The sequence below is a fragment of the Orycteropus afer genome, unplaced genomic scaffold (genome assembly GCF_000298275.1).
Source record: "Orycteropus afer afer isolate SDZICR_OR568_19922 unplaced genomic scaffold, OryAfe1.0 scaffold00045, whole genome shotgun sequence".
NCBI lineage: Eukaryota > Metazoa > Chordata > Mammalia > Tubulidentata > Orycteropodidae > Orycteropus > Orycteropus afer.
The window spans coordinates 1154817-1161830 of NW_006921632.1; positions in this window are offsets into that span (position 1 = coordinate 1154817).

A 7014-nucleotide genomic window follows, 5' to 3' on the forward strand; every position below is an offset into this window, starting at 1 on the left:
TATATCATCCTGGGAATTTGGTCAGTGTTACAGTTGTCCTATTGTCTTGGATACATGTTTCTACAGATAATCTGGCTGAAGCTTTTCCAAGAGTAACAGTGATCATCCTAACATGCCTACAGACTTGTCTTGCACCATGTTTCTGAATAGTCAGCTTTTATGTGCAGTATTTGAAGTTATTTAGTGATTCCATTTGTGTGTGTGTGTGTGTGTGTGTATCACTTGAGTTTATCTGAGCATTTGAATAACCAAAAATTACCAAATAATTCACAGTTCTGAAAAATGGCATGTGCTTTCTCAACAACTAGTCTTAGGACTGCATAATAAGCATTTATTTTTCTCACATAATAGCATTTTGGATAAAAGTTAAAGCTACGTGCAGTTTCATTCAAGAAATATGTGCAGAGTTCCTTGTATTTAGAAAGCAATATATTAGATGCTAAGGAACCCTGGTGGTGCAATGGTTAAGCACTTGTCTGCTAACCAAAAGGTCAGTGGTTGGAACCCACCAGCACCTCCAGAGAGAAAAGACCTGACAGTCTGCTCCCAGAAAGATTACAGCCTAGGAAACTCTATGGGGCCAGTTCTACTCTGTCATACAGGGTTACTATGAGTTAAAATAGACTTGACAACACACAACGACATCCTCTGTGCTAGGAGGGCAAGATGCAAAGTACACGTGTCCCCTGACCACAAGGATCTTGCTATCTAGTAAGAGAATGAGTCTGTAAAACTAGAGTAAGGCAGGGGAAGTAGGAATGACTCATTTTCAGTAAAGAGATACCCTTGTAAATAAATGTTACGTATATTCTTAGGGGAAAATATATAAGTACATATTTTTGTTGCTTTTTTTTTTTTTTAGAACAACCTTGAAATTTTTTACTTTTTTTTTTTCATTTAATTTGTTGCTCCCTCTTACATACTGATACTCAAATTAGAAAAAGTTGTTGGTAGCAAATGTATAGAGACTAAAGTTAATTAGCGGCTACCAGAGACAGGAGAAAGGAGCTCTGGTGGTGTGGTGCCTAAGGTATTTGACTGTTAACCAAAAGGTTAATGGTTCAAACCCACCAGCTGCTCTGCAGAAGGAAGATGAGGCAATCTATTTCCGTAAAGATTTACCATCTCGGTGATAAAGAGTAGGGTTGCACAGCCAATTATTGTAAGTGGTGTCAATAACCTGTGAAAAGTTGGGTTGGCAAAAGTTGTGTGACAGATACATTTACAACAACAACAACTAAAAGAGTAGCTGCTGAGGCTTATGTGCAACCTAATGCCTCATAGGATTTGGTTCCTTGGTTTGGAGGTTTAGGGTCATGGTTTCCTGAGACATCCCAGTTAATTGGCCTGATATTGTGTTTAGTGTTTCTGTTCTACCTCCCAGTGCGTTGCATAGTGTCTAAAAAGCTTGCAAGAGGCTTTCAAGGTACAACAAATGCACTCTCTTCTCCTGGAGCCATAGAGGAAGAAAGAGAGTTAGGAAGAGGAGGAGAAAATGAAATACATGGCTAATAACTGCCTCCTTTGCCATGAGACCAGAAGATCTGGAGGGTACCCTGCTGCCAATAATGAACATTTTGATCAGAGATTCCCTAGAACAACCCTGATCAAAGGGGGAAAATGCAGAATAGAATTTCAAATTCCTATGGATTCCAGATTTCCTGGAGCCACGGACTGGCTAAACCCCTGAAACTATTGTCTGGAGATAATCTTTAATCCTTAAACCGGAAATATCCCCTGAACTCATCTTAACATCAAACAGTAGTTTAGCCTAACTGGTGAAAAACGTCTACCTTGAGCATTACGCTCTTTTAAGAACTATCTATATGTAATCAAATTGGTAACAGCAGCTAGAAATATGAGACAGGAATCTTAAGGGCCAGTGAGTTTATGTTACTGGAGGAGGAACAACTCAGAGAAGGAAGGTGAGAATGGCTCCATGACTTGAAGAATGTAATCAGTATCACTGAATTACATGTAAAACCTTTTGAGCTGGGGATATGTTTTGCTTTGTGTATTCTTGACAACAACAACAAAATCAATTTTGAAAAAAGAAAAATTGTTGGCAGAAAAACATTAAGATTCTACAATCTATTTCTAAAGCATAACATTTTCTCCTGATTAGCAAGTCTGTGGAATTTGTACTTTGTTCTTTCTCATTTTTTTGAGGCTGTGTTCAGGCCACTGTACCACTTGCACAAGTAATCATGTGTGGAACAAAAATGGAGAGAGAGAGAGAGACAGAGAAAGGAGAGATTGAATTATAAGAACAGAATTTTATTAGTAGCATCCGCAAGGACTGGTTATGGTAGCAGCTAATTTGGTTTTGTCCCAGTCTGGTTCCTGGGAGACAAATCCCTCGGCCAGGTGAGTCTGTAAATGAATTAATGAGGGGTAGGCTTCCTGGAGCAGCTACAACCTTCACCCTGAGCAGTAGTAGTTTGAGGAAGCAGATACCTGAGGCTAAATTCCCAATGAGTCACTGCCCAACCCTTTAAACATTGAATGACCTTTGTTCAAGAGATATTTATCCGCAGGCCTGGTAGTTTATTCATTGGTCGTTTGTCCACCTCAAACTGTCTGGTGTGATAAAAGAATCTTGAATCAGGAATCAGAACTCTAGCTCTAATACCAAGTCTCTGAGGGACCTTGGGAAGATTGCTGGACCTGTATGTGGTTCAGTTCCCTCCCTATAAAAAAAGGGGATTTGATTACTTGAAGTTTCCTTGAAAGCAGGGATGATTACTCCTAATGCTCACTATTCTGGGAAGAAACCTGCCACTGCTATCTTACTGAAATATAATTTGCATTGGTTTGTAACTAGGTGGTTCAGTGATTTTGTAACTTATTTTCTACGTTGGCTGAAAGTGATGGTTTTAATCTTTGTTCGTTACTAGTAATGGAAAGAAAATGGACTTTGGAATCAAACCGAATATAGGTTTGAATCCCAGCTTAGCTACTTTATAGCTAAAGTAAAAGTTATTTAATATTTCTGAATATCCATGGCTTCCTCATAAATATGAGCTAATAAACCAATCTTGCTAAATTGTGTGAGAGGATTACACAAAGTAGGTGTTTTAAAACATTAGTTTCCTTCCAAGAATCAGATTCCTAACCTCTGCCTTGAATTTTTAGCTTCTTGCTGCATATCACTTGGATTTTCTTGCGGCACAAATATCGCAACAAGGATAAAGCAAAACTTTTCTCCCTCTTCTTCCTGTATTTACTTTCTCAATTAATGACATCATCAATCTCCTAATCACTCCGGTTTGATAATGCCAGCGCTGATTCATTTCTTATCGTAAGTCCATTTTATTCTAAGAACCATCATTTTTCTCTCCCCACCTTTCTATTCTCACCACTTCTGTCCTAATTTAAACCATGATTGCTTCTCACTTGGACAGTTTTAGGATCTGCTTAACTAGTAATTTAGACTTCAGTCTATTCCTCTCTCAGCAAATTACACACTGCTGCAGAATAACCTTTTAAAACACAACTCTCATTATGCTACTTGCTTTTTCAAAATTTTCTACGTTCCAACCATAGAGACTGTGGGTAATTTATTACACAGAGCTCTTATCTTACAAATATGGCTATTGAGGCGCAAGGATATTATTTAATTTGTTTGTTTTTGATTTGCCACAAAGGTTATACATGTGCCAAAGAGTGGCATATTAAGACTACATTTCATCTCCACTTACTCACAGGCCAGTTCTTACTTACACTATTAGAATATGGCTCAAACTCCCTAGTATGGTTTCCAGGCTGGCCCCATTATGTCTTTTCCTACTTTATCATCATCTTCTCTCACACTCTAGAATCTAACTCCACTGAACTATCTATCATAAGCTATCTCAGCTCCCTTAGCTATTGAAAACTATGGTGTTGTTCTCTGACACACATGGAATCACCACGAATCAGAAGTGACTGAACAACTAATTTAACAGTGCTATTGCTGTTTCTCCGACCTTTCTCTTGTATGCGTGTTGAAGTTTTGCCTGTTCTGTAAGTCCCAAGTTAAATCCCATTGCTTCTTCCCTTCCTTCCTGCCAGGCCAGAAAATCAAGTCCTGTATTCCTAGACCGTGTATCACCTTTTACCACATTCTGCATTGGTTGTAATTATTTATGTAAGGGTAGCAAACCCAACCGTTATGCATACAGTTTGAGCAGAGGAACCTCCTGCTGTATCTCAGAGGAGTAATTACTCAGTAACCTAGTACCAGAATCTATTAAAAAAAAAAAAAAAAAATCCTGTGTTAACTCTGGCCTTTATCGATTTCATAGGGTTCTAATCACATAGATAAAAGAGACTACTTCTGAAGTGTGGTCAGGGTATATGAGCCTTCTTATTCCTTGAGTACAATGAATGCTTGGACTAGCCTTTTTCAGCGATAGTCTGACAGCCCTTGGCTTTTTAGCTCAGAGTAATCAAAACCTTGGAACTACTTTTTTTTTTTTTAATCATATTTAGTCCCTCAATTAGTCAATGCTTTTTTGAAGCACTGGTAGCATAGTGGTTAACTTATTCAGCTACTAACCAAAAGGTCAGCAATTCAAACCCACTATCTGCTCCATGGAAGAAAGAGGAGGTAGCCTGCTTCTGGAAAGATTTACAGCTTTGGAAACCCTGTGGGGGCAGTTCTACTGTCCTATCGGGTCACTATGGGTGGGAATCGACTTGAAGGCAGTGTGTTTTCTTTTGTTTTTTCCTTTTTTCGTAAAAAGATTTGAGAATGCCTTTTGTATGTTTTTTTTTCCTTTGATCCAGAATTGATCCTGCTACAACTGGCATTTGTATCCACACTGACATTGGAAGCATCATTGTGCCAGATAATGTCTTAAAGTTTTGATCAGTAGTTCCAAAACTGGGCGACAATTATGGCTGTACATGACTGAAGTTAGCTGAATTATTTGCTGTTTTTGTGTCTTTTCTTTCTTTTTTTTTTTGGCTGTCTTCTTTTGTAAAAAATTTATTTTGTTGGTGTTACCGAGAATATACACCAGTTCAGCCATTTCTCCATGTACAATTCAGTGACATTGATTACAGTTTTCAAGTTGTGCAACCATTCTCATCCTCCCTTTCTGAATTGTTCTTCCCTATCAACATAAACTCACTGCCCCTAAGTTTCCTGTCTCATCTTTTGAGTTGCTGTTGTCAACTTGAGTAATTCAGAATGATAACTAGAAGGGGAAAGATTATGGGTCAAAGCCCTTGAATGAGAGACTCAGAAGAGGTAAAGTGAGCCTTTCCAGAACTTTGATGTATGAGATTGGCAGGACTGTGGACAACACGTATTCAAAGCAGTGCAGTCAGTTTTCATCTTTGAGTGAGGCAGTCCTACTGAAAATCCCACAGGCAAGAGACTTGGTTGCTATGCAACACATAGGCAATTTGATCCCATATAGATAGTTCCTAAAAGAGCACAATGCTCAAGCAGACATTCTTGACTAAGTTAACCTAAACTGTTATTTGGTTTTAAGAAGGCTTCACGGGATAAAGATTATCTCACGGTAATGGTTTCAGGTGTTTATACAACCTCCATGGCTCCAGAAAGTCTGGATTCCATGGGAATTTGAAAATCTGTTCTGTATTTTCTACCTTTTGATCAGGATTAGACTATAGAATCTTTGATCAAAATGTTCAGTAATGGTAGCTGGGCATCTTCCAATTTTTCTGGTCTTGTAGAGGAGGCAGTTGTTCATGGAGGCAATTAGCTATAATTTCATTTTCTCCTCCTCTTCCTGACTCCTTCTCCCTCTGTTGCTCCAAGCAAATAGAGACCATCTCTTGTACTTTGGATGGCCACTTGCAAGCTTTTAAGACCCTGGACGCTACACAATGAAGAGGTAAAACAGAAGCACTTAAAACAGTTATTAGGCAAATTAATTGGGATGTCCTATGAAGCCACTCCTCGGAAGGAAGATGGGTCAATCTACTTCCGTAGTGATATACTGCCTCAGAAACCCAAGGAGTGGTCGCTACGAGTCGGGTCTGTCTCGATGGCACATAACAACAACAACATGAAACTATAACCCTAAACCTCCTAACCGAAGAACCAAATCCCGTGAGGTATTTGGTTGTACATAAGCAACTGCTCTTTTTTGTTGTTGTAATGTATTTATCACAGAACTTTTGCCAATTCAATTTTTTACAGAGGTACAACTTGTTGACAGCAATTACGTTAATCAGCTGTGCAACCTTAGCTTTAATCAATATGCCGTTGTCTTTTTATTGTTAGAGAAAGGACTGACATTATTTGGTGGGTTTGTCAGTTACAAACTGGAAAGTAGACATATAGGTCTGATATATTATTTAGTACAGTCAAAGAATATGAATAGAATTAAGGTTATTTTATCCAAGAAGATATAATATAAAAACTAACATTTATTGCCTACATTTTTAGAGTCTTTTCTTCTTTATTGCTTATAAGAGTGCTATAAAGTAAGCACTATTACCATGGATGAGAAGTCTAAGTTTTAGGCAACAGCACACAGTTTTAAGTGGTGGGGTCAATATTCATACTCAGGTCTGTCTGTCTCTAGCAGCAGGGCTCCTCAACATTAAAACCAAACCAATTGCAACTAATGTTATAAAATACAATGTGTATCAGTTGTTGAATATAAAACTAATTTACTCTGTAAACTTTCACCTACACCGCAATTTTAAAAAAATGCCAAGCCAGTTGCCATCAAGTATACCATGATGACCCCCTGTGTCAGAATAGAACTGTACTCCATGGGGTTTTCAGTGGCTGATTTTTTTTTTAAATTGTGATTTGGGTGAAAATTTACAGAGCCATTTCAGTTTCCATACAGCAGTTCGCATACACTTTGTCTCATGACACTGACTACAATTTACTCCAGTGCAACAGCTCCCCTCCCACTTCCTCCCCATAGTTACCTCTTCCCAGTGTCCATCCCTGTATGCACTCCTGCCCCCTGAGCTGTCTCCCTGTGCATAAGCAGCCCTTCTTTCTCCCATGATTGTTCTCTCCAAGGAGTGTATCTACTT